This window comes from Stegostoma tigrinum, chromosome 4 (assembly GCF_030684315.1).
Source record: "Stegostoma tigrinum isolate sSteTig4 chromosome 4, sSteTig4.hap1, whole genome shotgun sequence".
NCBI classification, from domain to species: Eukaryota; Metazoa; Chordata; class Chondrichthyes; order Orectolobiformes; family Stegostomatidae; genus Stegostoma; species Stegostoma tigrinum.
In genome coordinates this window covers 22,698,829-22,714,044 of record NC_081357.1, presented here as the reverse complement: position 1 = coordinate 22,714,044, position 15,216 = coordinate 22,698,829, and the positions used below count along the sequence as shown (strand labels likewise).

The following is a 15,216-nucleotide window of genomic DNA, read 5'->3' as shown; positions in this document are numbered from 1 at the left end:
TTTAAACATGTCATTTACACACACACACACACACACACACACACACACACACATATATATGTATATATACATATTTGTCCGTTTGGATGTTTGGATTTCATGAGTTGGTAACATATGTTTTCTGTGTTTCTGAAGCTTTTGAGGCTTGAATTACTGTGGTTTGAAAATACAGACAAGGCCAGGACCTAATAAAATTAATGGTGGGGCCCTGGGTAATGTTGTAGAACAGAGAGATCTAGGGATTCAGGTACATAATTCTTTGAAATTTGCATCACAGGGAGGAAAGGTGGTTAAGAAATTGTTCAGCATGCTTGCCTTCATTGCTCAGACCTTTGAGTACAGGAGTTGGGACTTTCACTTTGAGGTTGTACAGGACATTGGTGAGGCCTCTTCTGGAATACTGTGTCCAGTTCTGGTTGCCCTGTCATAGGAAGAACAAACTTGGAGAGCATTCAGAAAAGATTTACCAGGATGTTGCCTGGAGTAGAGAGTGTGAGATGTAAAAAATGACTAGAAAGTCTGGGAGCATTTTTCACAGGAGTATAGGGTGACCTTATTGAGGTTTATAAAGTCATGAAGGGCTGGATGTGAGTTTGCTCGCTGAGCTGGAAGGTTCGTTTTCAGATGTTTCGTCACCATTCTAGGTAACATCATCAGTGAGCCTCCGGTGAAGCACTGGTGTTATGTCCCGCTTTCTATTTATGTGTTTAGGTTTCCTTGGGTTGGTGATGAAGGGCATAGTTAAGGTGAATGACAAGGATCTTTTTTCCTAGGGTGGGGAAGTTCAAAACTAGGGGGCATATTATTACGCTGAGAGGAGAAAAATTTGGAAAGGACGTGAGGGGCAAATTCTTTATAGAGGGAGTGGTTAGTGCGTGGAATGAACTGCCAGATGAAGTGGTTGATGCAGGTGCAGTTACAACATTTCAAACACATTGGGATAGGTACATGAATAGGAAAGCTTTGGAGGAATAAGGCCTATGTTCAGGCAGGTGGGATTAATTTGGTTTGGGAACATGGTCAGTGTCGGGGACCGAAAGGCCTGTTTCCGTGCTGTATAATTCTTTAAATACTACTGGGTTGGGAGGCAGGGAGTTAGAATTTAGTGTTTGTAAAATGCTAGGGAGAAAAGCATTATATGGTCCCTTTAAAAGACGGTGTGCTTTTTCTGTGCTTAGAGATTTAAATGGATGTCTGTGAGCGTTAGCTTGAAAGTTTGTATGTTCACAGAAAGCACCCAAATTGAAACATTTGTATCAAAAGGCCGTACAGTTAGTAGGCCAACCAACAGTTTTTTACCAAGATGACAAGATTTTTAATTTAGTCAATCAATTTGAACCAGGCACTTAGATAGTAAAAAACAATTAAATTTAAATCCGTTGGCTTTGACAACATAAGACCAATCCTAATGTAAGAAATTGATATGTCATCAAGGGTACAAAAAGAAAGGGGTTGTTGGACAAAGACAGGAGAGCTAACTGTCACCTGCCAGAGTTAACAATTCTCAGCACTCAAGAGAGAATTGCTGGCTCTTGCAAACTCCTGTGTGTCTTAGAGAAAGCACCTTCTAAATAACGAAGGTACACAATGCATAATTAGTGAATTTTCCTCATGAAAGAATCGATGCAGAAGGCCTTTCTGACAGAAAAATCGATGAAGAAAGCACAGAACATTCTGGAAGCCATGGAGCCTGGCTGTAATTTTGGGAGACTATATTCTATTCTTTGTTTATAAATGTGACTTGTATTTTGTTGGAGCAGCATACAATTAGTATCTCGTTTTATTCGGGAATAGTGAACAGTTAGAAGAGATTCATTTGGTTTGTTAATAGCTGTTAATTTGTTCACTGTTAGAGTTAGATAAATACATTTTTACTTCTTGATTATGAAGTGAGTGTCAGAGATTTATTTTAATTATTCACTAGAAGTTGCTGAGAAGGAGGTTACACCACTTTTCACACTCCCTTTACAGATTATAGGGCGGGGTGCTCCGCTTTGGGTGTTTCGGTTGTAGTTCTCACAGGTGGGGTTCAACTTCTGCTTTATAACTATAAAATCACGAGGGACGTAGATAAAGCGAATGACAAGGATTGTTTCTCTATGGTGGGGAAGTTCAAAACAAGGAAGCATATTTTTAAGCTGAGAGGAGAAAGATTTTAAAAGGATGAAGAGCAACTTTTTACGCAGAGAGTTGGTCGTGTATGGAGTGAACTTCCAGAGAAAGTGGTCAACGCAGGTACAGTTACAATGTTTAAAATAGTTTTGGATAGGTACATGAATAGGAAAGCTTTGGAGGAATATGGCCCATGTACAGGCTGGTGGGGCTAATTTGTTTTGGGGTCATTGTCAGCATGGACTGGTTGCACTGAAAAGTCTGTTTCCATGCTCTATGATTCTTTGGCTCTATAATAGGTTTTTTGTGTGTCTCTTCACTGATTTATGTTTATCTTGGATTGTTTTGAGATCTGGCAAGATAAATAACAAGGGTTCAATATTTGTTAGACATTATTGGAACTTGCTTTTCCAAGCTTAAGGGGAATACGCATAGTTTGGAGAGAGTTTTTTTTTCATTTCAATTTGAGTTATGCGCAGTAATGTGTTCAAGTCCCTGGATGAAGATAGCGGTATAGGCCAGTGATCCTGAGAAGGAAGGATATTGTGAAGCCAGGTTGTCTTAGAGTGAAGTTAGTGCTAGTCCCAGACCAGAAGTGTTAGAATAAAACCTTGTAAGGTCTACTTAAAGCTCAGCACATATAAGCTCAAATGTATAATAGTTCCAAAAATATTCTATCTGCAGTTCCAGCCTATTAGTTGAAATAATCATAATCCTAACCTTATCACTTACAGGTATCATATATATGGGGACTGAAGATACAGTGCATATTGTACAAGTGGTATTTTTGAGTATTGTGTCAGAGGCGTGTTTTGGTTACTGTTCAACTGCCATTGTGTGTTTTCTTTTCAATTTAAAAGAAGTGCTTTTGGATTAAGGGGATTATACTGGTGTGATTATAAAAGTTAAATTTGTTGTATAAGTATATGGTGCGATTTATTCTATTTTATGTTCATTTCATTTGTTCATAAACTTCGAAATTAAAGCAATTCCTGCAGCAATGCATGCTTGTGTTATGGGGGATGTCCACTTTATCAAAACAAGCAAATCAGAATCTGATCTCTGAGGCCAGTAATAACATCTGCTGGAAGCTTAACACCGTCTGAAAGTGAACTTTGAGGGAGGACTGTCTGTTGAGGTACTGGGCAGCAAGTGGAGCAAAAGTACAAAGAGAGGATCCCATGTCTGTTTCCAATGTGATTCTACAGGACTCAGTGCTGGGACTCTTGAAGGCAACAGGACAGGTGGATAAGGTGATTAAAAAAGCATATGGGATACTTGCTTTGCAGTCATAGAGTCGTACAGTTGTAGAGCACAGAAACAGACCCTTTGGTCTAAACTGTCCATGCCAACCAGATATCTTAAATTAATCTAGCCCCATTTGGCCCATGTCCTTCCAAACCCTTTCTATTCATGTACCCATCTAGATGCTTTTTAAATGTTGTAATTGTACCAGCCTCCACCACTTCCTCTGGCAGCTCATTCCATGCACGCACCATCCTCTGTGTGAAAAAGTTATCCCTGGGTCCCTTTTCAATCTTTTCCCTGTCATTTTAAACCTGCACCTTCTAGTTTTGGACTCCCCTGCCCTGGGATAAAGAACTTGCCTTTGGACCATATCCATGCACCTCATGATTTTATCAGCTTCTGTAAGGTCACCTCTCAGTGTCCAAAGCTTCAGGGAAAATAGTCCCAGCCTATTTAGCCTCTCTCTAAAGCTCAAACTCTCCAACTCCAGCAACAACCTGGTAAATCTTTTCTGCACCCTTTCAAGTTTAAGACCATCTTTTCTGTAGCAGGGTGACCTGAATTGAATGCAATATTCCAAGAGTGGCCTAACCATTGTAATGTCCTGTACAGCTGCAATTTGACATCTCAACTTCTTTACTCAATGCTGTGTAACAAACACCTTCTTCACTATCCTGTTTACCTGCAACTCCACCTTCAAGGAACTATGAACTTACACGCTAAGGTCTCTGTTCAGCAACATTCCCCAGGACCCTACCCCACCTATTAGGTGTATAAGACTTGCCCTGATCTTGCCCTTCTACATTGCAGCGCCTCACGTTTATCTAAATTAAACTCCCCGACCTATTGGCCTATCTGAACAAAGTCCTATTGTACTCTGAGATTATCTTCCTCACTGTCCACTACACCACCTATTCCGGTGTCATCTGCAAACTTACTAACCGCACCTCCTATACTTAGATTGTAGATTTAAAGTTTATTGTCTTGTGTACTCAAGTACAAAAGTGCTGGAGTGCAGTGAAACGTGTCTAATGTTACTACACGCTGTGCTATCTTAGGTATAAGTGCCGAGGTACTGCTTGTTGAGGAACAACATCAACTGGAGCACAACACCCTCCAAAAGTGAACTTTCAGGGAGGACTGACTGTTGAGATACTGGGCAACAAATGGAATAAAAGTACAAAGAGAGGGTCCCACGTCTGTTTTCAGTCTGATTCGATAGGACTCCGTGCTGGGACTCTTGAAGGCAACAAATGGATAAGGTGCTTAAGAAAGTAAATGGGATGTTTGCCTTTAATATTTATTTATGAGTTGTACCATAGAGTACTAAAGATGGGAGATTATGATAGAGCTGTATAAGCTTTTGATTAGTCCACAGTTGTGCAGTTTTGGTCGCCACACTCTAGGAAGTGTGTGATTGTACTGGAGAAGGTGCAGAGGATATTCCCTGGTCTCGAGTGTTTGAGCTGTGCAGACAACTTAACAGATGAGGGTTCTTTCCCTACAGCACAAAAGGGTGAGGGGGGACCTGACTGAGGCCCACAAGAGAGCATACATTAGGTGGATAGGAAGAAATCTTTCCCTTAGTGGTGTGGCCAATAACCAGGGGTAATAAGGTTAGGGGAAGGTGCAAGATGTTCAGAGGGGATTGAAGCAGAATTTTTTTCACTTAGTGGATGTTGAGTATCTGGAACTAATTACCTGAAAGGCTAGCAGAGGCGAGAACAATCATGACATTAAAGAAATATTTCGATAAACTCTTGAAATGCTCTAGCATAAAACGTTAAAGGGCAAGTGCTTTGGAAAGGAATCAAAGTAGATAAGTGCGTGGTGGCTGGCACAGATCTGATGGGCCAAAGGGCCTCTTTTCATACCATAACACTAGTGTTATAGACTTCAACATAGAGAGAATGAACAAGAGGTTTGTGAATATTATGAAAGTTGGTCGAGTGGTAAAGTAATGAAGGGAATAGTCAGGAACTGCAGGAAGATATCAGCACACGGCAAAGCAGTGGCAAGTGAAATTTAACCTGGAAAAGTGTGAGGCCGTGCACTGGGGATGGCTCAGAGGAGAGTTGAGATGCAATGTTTGAGGGGCTGCTGTGCACGAAGGAGACCTTGGAATCTGTGTGTACAGGTTGGGTGGAGGCAGGGTGGTGTCTGTGCTTACGGTGATGAGAGTTGTAAAGGCAGTCAGCTGTGTTTGTCCTGGGAGGCCATGGTAAAGCATGGATGGGAATGGGATAATATGGGAATGATTCATGCATGGTCAAGATAACCCTGGCTTCAGGGGTGGATGGTGTCTGACCACACCAGGCATGGTCACATTATATAGCCAGGGCTGGGAGTGGAGGGTAAGTGAGGAGGGGGCAGGATCATGGAGAAACAGAGGCTAATGTCTGCTTACTACCATCTGCCATTTTACTGGAAATTGAAACTATACACTGGGAAGGAAAATGATTGTGATCCCATCTGGAGTAGGTGGGGGCAAATGTCTCCTCCTCTGAGGGAGGGGGCTGTAAGACTCACTGGTCTGAGGCTTTTAGTGGGCAGCGACATTACACCTAACTCCTGCGCTGCCTGGTACATAGGCCTGCAGGCTTCCTAAGGAGGGAGAGGCGATGGCCTCGTGGTATTATCACTGGCCTGTTAATGCAGAGACCCAGATAATGTTCTGGGGACTGGAGTTTGAATCCCACCACGGCAGATGATGGAATCTGAATTCAATAAATAACTAGAATTAAAAATCTAATGATGACTGTGAATCCATTCTCAATTGTCGGAAAAACCAACCTGGTTCACTAACGTCCTTTAGGGAAGGAAACTACCGTCCTTCCCTGGTCTGGCCTACATGTGGCTCCAGACCAACAGCAACACGGTTCACTCTAGCTGCCCTCCGGGTAATTAGGGATGGGCAATAAATGCTGCCTGGTCAGTGATGCCCACACCCCATGAATGGAAAAAGAGTAAAAAATAATTCCTAGTTTGCTGTATGCCTCTCTGCCCCAGATACTGTTGAACACCTCATTCCCAACAATATCTTTGGACACAGAGGCCAGGGAAGGGATAGGGATGTTTGGCCATGAGGGGTAATAGTGCCGCAGAACCCTGTGGCCTGTATGTGCTTTGTTCCTCTTGCTTCTAGACACTGTAGCAGGCTCTCAACTCAGGCATTCATTCATTGATGGACAAGGACATTGGCATCATGCTGGAATACTGACATCCCAAGCAAAGAAGAAACTCTAAAAAACAGATGCATTGTATAACCAATTACATTTATACAAATGTGGTAACATGTATATATACATTTTCTTCCTTTGCCCTCCCACTACATCTCTGGGTTATTCCAGGTTATGAACCAGGCTCGAGGGAACCTGCCCACCTGTGGAGCCTGTTGACACTGGAGGCAGTTCGGGTAGACCGAAGGACAGCTGTGTCTGGATGGCCCTGATGTGCCAGAGGCAAGTGGACCCTCACGGCTTCAACTTCCAAGGCATGGGGGGAGGTCTTGCAGGGTGGAGCTGGAGGGCTTAGCCCCCCCGCGGTGTCCCAAGAGGAGTCTTCTGAAGGGCCTGCGTGATGTTTGTCCTTCACCTGGGTGCCTTCTCTTTGGGGTGACATTAGGCCCAGTTCTCCAGCAGGCCACAAGGGTGCTGGGCCTGGCTCTCCATGGCAACCAGCGAGCTGCCCATGCAGACAGACGAATGCATGTTTGAGGCACTACTCCATGGCATAGTTCATTGCTGTAGACCGTGGACAATGTGGACCATTGCAACCCTGACAGCTACTCCTGTTGCTCCCTGTGTACTTTGACGAAGTCACTGATTGCTGACACCACAGGGTCATCTCCTGCCTGGACGTGAGCAGGTGCCTGCTCTCTGGCAAGCCTCCCAGTCCTGGAGCATTTCTCCCTCATCTATTGCAGTTATGTGGTCTCACAGTTTCCAAATGTGACACTCCCACTTTGATGTCTATAGCTGACCTGGTTAGGCTCAGGGTGCAGTTATACTGAACCTTCCTCTGAGGCCTCAATCCTCTCTCCTTCCGGGTTGAAGAGTTGTTTTCTGGTTGAGCAAGCTATTTTCCCGCCAAGCTTATGTTCATCCTACTGGTACCAGCAAGACAGAAAGGAGAATTAGGCCACACAGCCCATCAATGTGCTCCAGTGAGTTGCAATGGGATGTAGAGTGGGACTTACTCTGTTGTGGGGGACATAGATGTCTTGTTCCGGGTCTTATCCTGCAAGGGACAGGATGTAGTCCTCAAATGAAAAATCGTCTTCACCCATCTAGGTCTTTTCTGCCCTGTTGTGGGCTGTCTTCTCATAGAATGAGAAAAAAAGGAGGGATTGAGCGGGATGGACATTGGTGGCACACATGTTATGGTTGGTGCGAATTGCTGAAGCTTGGCAAGGATACCCGAGTAAGAGCAGAGGTCATGCAGGGTTCATGACATAGGAGGTGGAGGTGTGGGGGTGAATGAAAGTGAATGAGGGAAGATGTTGAATGCAGTAGTGAGAGTGACAGACCATGAGACCTCCTAGAAGGTGGGTTCAATGACCGAGCGTGAAGTAGCAGAGAGAAGAGAGTGGCACATTACCTGGTGGAGCAGAGAAGGGCATTGACCTTCTTGTGGCATTGATGGCTATTCCTTAGGGTGATGCCTGATCTTCATTTGCTGCATCCAGGACCTCCAGGTCCCTTTGGAGAATCATAGCACCATTTCTTCCTTTGTCAGAATGAATATCCGTCACTGTGTGGTTGGGGTGGGGGTCTGGTGTAGCTTCAGAATACTGGGGAATTGTCTGAGTGCCCAGTGACATTTTCAAGATGGTGGGGGGTACCAGGGATTCTGGCCCAGTCTGGGGATATCTAGTGAATGACAACATTGTCTAGGAAAGGTGAGGGCAAGATGAGGCGAAAGCAATGACACTCAGCCAAAGGAACAATCAGGTTTTCCAATGGGAGAGCAAAGCCAATCAACACAATTTCCAAAATAGTGAAGAGGTGTTGTTGGAAGTACACCATTGGTAAGAAGCAAGTACTAGTGATCACCGTAGCACAGACTGGACCGGTTTCCTACACTATACGAGTGGGAGATGATGTAGTGTGGAGATAACATGCAGATTGATTCTTAGCAACCAGAATGAATGTGCCAGAGATAATATTAATTGAAAATCCTCAATCAACTGTGCCAAAAGAATATACCTGAGGACAAGATGCAGAGCTGGGCAAAGAAGTGGCAGATGGAATTCAACCCAGAAAAGTGTGAAGTGATTCATTTTGGAAGGTCAAATTTGAATGCAGAATACAGGGTTAATGGCAGGATTCTCGGCAGTGTGGAGAAACAGAGGGATCTTGGGGTCCACATCCATAGATCCTTCAAAGTTGTTACCCAAGTTGATCGGGTTGTAAAGCAGGCAAATGGTGTGTTGGCTTTCATTGGCAGGGGAATTGAGTTTAAGAGCTGCAAGGTTATGCTGCAGTTGTGTAAAACTGTGATTAGACCACACTTGGAATATTGTGTTCAGTTCTGGTCACCTCATTGTAGGAAGGATGTGGAATCTTCAGAGAGGGTGCAGAGGGACTGGAGGGCAGGTCTTATAAGAAAAGGTTAAGGGAGCTTGGGCTTTTCTCATTGGAGTGAAGAAGGATGAGAGGTGACTTGATAGAGGTGTACAAGATGATGAGAGGCATAGATAGAGTGCATAGTCAGAGACTTTTTTCCCAGTGCGAAAGTGACTATTACGAGGGGGCATAATTTTACGGTGATTGCAGGAAGGTATGGGGAGATGTCAGAGGTAGGTTCTTCACATTGAGAGTGGTGGGTGTGTGGAATGCGCTGCCGGCAGTGATAGTGGAGTCAGATACTTTAGAGACATTTAAGTGACTCTTGGATTGGCACATGGAGGATAGTAAAATGTAGGGTATGCAGGGTAGATTGAGCTTAGTAGGATAATAGGTCAGCACAACATTGTGGGCTGAAGGGCCTGTACTGTGCTGTACTGTTCCGTGTTCTATGTTCTATGAATGTTAGACTCAATCTATGCAAAATATTTAAATTATCTCACAGTTGGATTCATTGTGGAGTTGGAAAGCTACATTTGGGATAAGTGCCCAATGTGAATTATGTGCCATATTAGCAAAAATTCAGCGATTTTTGTGATCAATGCAATTAGGCTGCAATAGTTCAAGGTGGCAGCCCATCACCACCTTCTAAGGGCCACTAGGGACAGGCAATAAATGCTGGCCCAGCCGGGGTTGTCCACATCCTGTGAATGAATTTTTAAGGAATTTCTATGTCTGGTGATGGCAGGAGGCAAAGAAAGAAGAGACAGTGAGGGTTGCTGTTTGTGGTCTTGGCTCAGCAAGAGACAGGAGAACCCACCCATAGCTGGTCCTTCAGCAAGAAAGTATTCAAGTATAAGTACTGACAGTGACAGTTAGTGCTTTGGGTGATGGTTCAGCAAGAAAAAGAAGACGTTAAAAGTAAATACTTTCATATTCATTTACGGGACGTGCAAGTTTCTGGCTAGCCCACCATTGATTCCCAATCCCTAGTTCTTTGGCTAAGTCATTGTGTCGAGGCTTTTAAAAGATTTTTTGCCATGATCTCTTGCAAGATCTGTCATCATATCTTACCAAAAGCACCTTGTTACGACTCACCCTGTCCTTCTGGCACCCCTCTTGCCCAATTCTAGCGTTACCTTATCACTCAGCATTCCCAGATGAACTCTTCAGTAAGTTGATAAAATGTGAGGCTGGATGAACACAGCAGGCCAAGCAGCATCTCAGGAGCACAAAAGCTGACGTTTCGGGCCTAGACCCTTCATCAGAGAGGGGGATGGGGAGAGGGAACTGGAATAAATAGGGAGAGAGGGGGAGGCGGACCGAAGAAGGAGAGTAAAGAAGATAGGTGGAGACAGTATAGGTGGGGAGGTAGGGAGGGGATAGGTCAGTCCAGGGAAGACGGACAGGTCAAGGAGGTGGGATGAGGTTAGTAGGTAGCTCCAACCCCAACCTCACCATCAAACCCGCAGACAAGGGTGGCGCAGTGGTAGTATGGCGCACTGACCTCTACATCGCCGAGGCCAGACACCAACTCTCCGACACCACCTCCTACCGCCTCCTCGATCATGACCCCACACCCGAGCACCAAACCATCATCTCCAACACCATTCACGACCTCATCACCTCCGGGGACCTCCCACCCACAGCCTCCAACCTCATTGTTGCCCAACCCCGCACAGCCCGTTTCTATCTCCTTCCCAAAATCCACGAAACTGCCTGCCCTGGTCGACCCATCGTCTCAGCCTGCTCCTGCCCCACCGAACTCATCTCCACCTATCTGGACTCCATTTTCTCCCCTTTGGTCCAGGAACTCCCCACCTACGTCCGTGACACCACCCACGCCCTCCACCTCCTCCAGGACTTCCAATTCCCTGGCCCCCAACACCTCATATTCACCATGGACGTCCAGTCCCTGTACACCTGCATTCCGCATGGAGATGGCCTCAAGGCCCTCCGCTTCTTCCTGTCCCGCAGGCCCAACCAGTCCCCCTCCACCGACACTCTCATCCGCCTAGCTGAACTCGTCCTCACACTCAACAACTTGTCTTTTGACTCCTCCCACTTCCTACAGACGAAGGGGTTGGCCATGGGCACCCGCATGGGCCCCAGCTATGCCTGCCTCTTTGTAGCTTACGTGGAACAGTCCCTCTTCCGCACCTACACAGGCCCCAAACCCCACCTCTTCTTCTGGTACATTGATGACTGTATCGGCGCCGCCTCTTGCTCCCCAGAGGAGCTCCAACAGTTCATCCACTTCACCAACACCTTCCACCCCAACCTTCAGTTCACCTGGGCCATCTCCAGCACATCCCTCACCTTCCTGGACCTCTCAGTCTCCATCTCAGGCAACCAGCTTGTAACTGATGTCCATTTCAAGCCCACCGACTCCCACAGCTACCTAGAATACACCTCCTCCCACCCACCCTCCTGCAAAAATTCCATCCCCTATTCCCAATTCCTCCGCCTCCGCCGCATCTGCTCCCACGATAAGACATTCCACTCCCGCACATCCCAGATGTCCAAGTTCTTTAAGGGCCGCAACTTTCCCCCCACAGTGATCGAGAACGCCCTTGACCGCGTCTCCCGTATTTCCCGCAACACATCCCTCACACCCCGCCCCCGCCACAACCGCCCTAAGAGGATCCCCCTCGTTCTCACACACCACCCTACCAACCTCCGGATACAACGCATCATCCTCCGACACTTCCGCCATTTACAATCCGACCCCACCACCCAAGACATTTTTCCATCCCCACCCCTGTCTGCTTTCCGGAGAGACCACTCTCTCCGTGACTCCCTTGTTCGCTCCACACTGCCCTCCAACCCCACCACACCCGGCACATTCCCCTGCAACCGCAGGAAATGCTACACTTGTCCCCACACCTCCTCCCTCACCCCTATCCCAGGCCCCAAGATGACATTCCACATTAAGCAGAGGTTCACCTGCACATCTGCCAATGTGGTATACTGCATCCACTGTACCCGGTGCGGCTTCCTCTACATTGGGGAAACCAAGCGGAGGCTTGGAGACCGCTTTGCAGAACACCTCCGCTCAGTTTGCAACAAACAACTGCACCTCCCAGTCGCAAACCATTTCCACTCCCCCTCCCATTCTCTAGATGACATGTCCATCATGGGCCTCCTGCACTGCCACAATGATGCCACCCGAAGGTTGCAGGAACAGCAACTCATATTCCGCCTGGGAACCCTGCAGCCTAATGGTATCAATGTGGACTTCACCAGTTTCAAAATCTCCCCTTCCCCTACTGCATCCCTAAACCAGCCCAGTTCGTCCCCTCCCCCCACTGCACCACACAACCAGCCCAGCTCTTCCCCCCCACCCACTGCATCCCAAAACCAGTCCAACCTTTCTCTGCCTCCCTAACTGGTTCTTCCTCTCACCCATCCCTTCCTCCCACCCCAAGCCGCACCCCCAGCTACCTACTAACCTCATCCCACCTCCTTGACCTGCCCATCTTCCCTGGACTGACCTATCCCCTCCCTACCTCCCCACCTATACTGTCTCCACCTATCTTCTTTACTCTCCATCTTCGGTCCGCCTCCCCCTCTCTCCCTATTTATTCCAGAACCCTCACCCCATCCCCCTCTCTGATGAAGGGTCTAGGCCCGAAACGTCAGCTTTTGTGCTCCTGAGATGCTGCTGGGCCTGCTGTGTTCATCCAGCCTCACATTTTATTATCTTGGAATTCTCCAGCATCTGCAGTTCCCATTATCTCTTCAGTATGTTGCTTTCTTGAACTGCTGCAGGCCAGGAGCATAATGCTTTTAGGAAGAGAAGATTTTGATCTGACAACAACAAAGGAAAAGTGACATATTTCCAATTCGGGTTGGTGTGTGGCTTGGAAGGAAACATTCTTGTAGTGGTGTTCCCTTGTACCTGCTGCCCTTGTTCTTCTAGGCAGTAAAAATAATAGTAAATATAAATTTCTGGAGAAGGGTCCCGACCCAAAACGTCAAGCTTTCCTGCTCCTCTGATACTGCTTCATCCAGCTTCACACCATGTTATCTCAGAATCTCCAGCTTCGGCAGTTCCTGCTATCTCAGTAAATATAATGGGTTTTGAAGGTGCTGTCTTTGGAGCCTTGGTGAATTGCTGCAGTGCATCTTGTAGACAGTACACTGTCCATCAGAAGTAAATGTTGAATGTTGTGGATGTAGCACCATCCAAACGGGCTGCTTTGTCTTGGATGGTGTCAAGCTTCCTGACTGTTGTTGGAGCTGCACTCATCCAGGCAGGTGGGGAGCATTCCATCACATTCCTGACTCATGCCTTGTCTGGAGTGAGCTACTTGCTGTAGAATTCACAGGTTCTACTCACTTTTGTAGCCACAGTACTTACATTGCTGGTCCAGTTCAGTTTCTGATCAATGGAAACCCCCAGGATGTTGATAGCGGGGGGTTCAGGGATGGCAATATCAGCAACGGGCAAAATGATCCTAGAGATCAGAAATTAGGCATTTGGGGGTTGAATACTGTGGGGGTTAAAGAAAAACTCACGGAATATGAAGTAAGACAACTTTTCGAAGCGAAAGGGTGCAACAGGAAATAACAGTTTATGATGGATAATATTCAGAAATTGGCCAAATTCTCTCCCAGCATTCCATAGGCAATGGGAAGCTTGACATATAGATCCCAAGAAACAGTTTCGAGATCAGTCAAGAAATGCCTAATAAAGCTATTAGAATGGCCAACAGGTATGCGGTAGCGCAACCAATAAATCTACAGACTGGAGTTTTATCATCTCGCCTTCAGAGTAAATGTTAATACCAGAGAAATTATTGAGTAGAGGGAAACCTATAGGATATCATAACCAGGATCCCACTCATCAAGACCATCTTCATGTGCCAACCAACTTTCCATAAAATCAGCACAATTAGGGAGGTATGTTTGGGACAAGCTTTGTCACAGGCATGTTTTTTCTGTTTTTATTTAAAAAGAAACATATTTTCAGCAGTCAAGCAATCGTGTAGGAAGTAATAGGCAAAGCAAACAGGAGGAGAAGCAGCAACAGCTGACATCCGTGAGAACACTGATCTCCCAGGGCAGGCTTGGCGATGTGATTTCGCTTGCAAGCACTGATTTAATCTAAAAAGAGTGGAAGGTACTGGTATTTGTTAAACGATCAATATTACAACATTCTGTTACAAGAGGAATTGTAAGCTTTGGCCATTCACTTCAGCCTTATGGTTCAGGCTGGCTATTCAGGATAGGAGCATCAAAGTGAATTCACCCACGTACAATTGGAATGTGCAAAGATGCATCTACAAAAGGAATCACTGGCACTGACTTTTTTAGTTGTGAACACCCACCTTGGATCTCCAGGAATGTTGCTTGCGGTGTCCACCGACATACTTATGGGCTAAATCATGGGTGATGCCTTTGTGATGAAGGTGTTAATACACACACACACACACACACACACACACACACACACACACACACACAGAATGTCAGCTGCACGAACATAGAAACACGCAAACTGTGACGTCAATCTTTGATGCTAACTGTGCCATTTCAGAGCTCAACAGACGCGTTAACATCCTGTTCTTAACCTTGCACTTCTGAACTTGCATTAAGCATCAGTGATCAGTACATCCCACCCCACCCATCAGCACTATTTAAAGAAATCATCAGCAACTTAATGACTGGTTAATTTACTCTGGCTGTTGCTATGATTACCAGAGTATTTATAGCTTTTTGCACTTATTCCAAGTTGTGAAGGCCAGCAGGGGAGGGCATTTGCGGGGCTGTGGTAATGTCCCTACTTCTAAGCCAGGAGTCCCAGGTTCAAGCCCTACCTCTACCAGAGATATGCGACAACACTTCTGAGCATGTTGATTTGGGAAAATATGGAGATGAGAGCAAGGCCCATCCCTGCCTGTAGAGTTCAGCTTAGCACTGGACAGTTTACTCACCCACTCAGTCTTTGGGAAGGTTGATTAGAAGATATTTAAAAAAGATCCTGAAGGACTGTTTTATATCTTCAAAGACTTTTGAACAAGTCAGACTTCTCAACATGTAAACATTAACATTTGTCTCAGAACACAACATGAGTTAGAGAATGAAAAGAAACCATCCATAACACGGCGAAATGCAGGAAGATAAAGGAGAAAATGTGGAGGAAGAGCTTGGAGCAGGAAGCTATATTCTCCCAGAGTGCACTAGGAGCTATCGAGTAAAACCAAAAATAATTTCAATCCCACAATACACTGCCAGATATACTTCCGTTGTAGGAAATGGGAACCTTTGGCAAGGCCAGCAGTTG

At 45.9% G+C, this 15,216-nt stretch overlaps 1 long non-coding RNA gene across 1 annotated transcript in view; it reads left to right on the top strand.

The window, feature by feature from the left end:
• Window positions 1–2,105: 2,105 nt before the first annotated feature.
• The window catches only part of LOC132209565 (uncharacterized), a 104,964-nt gene continuing 91,853 nt past the window's right edge, over window positions 2,106–15,216 (top strand). Inside the window, exon 1 of the long non-coding RNA XR_009445716.1 lies at window positions 2,106–2,235. This is a non-coding gene — a long non-coding RNA (uncharacterized LOC132209565). The remainder of the gene's footprint in view (window positions 2,236–15,216) is intronic.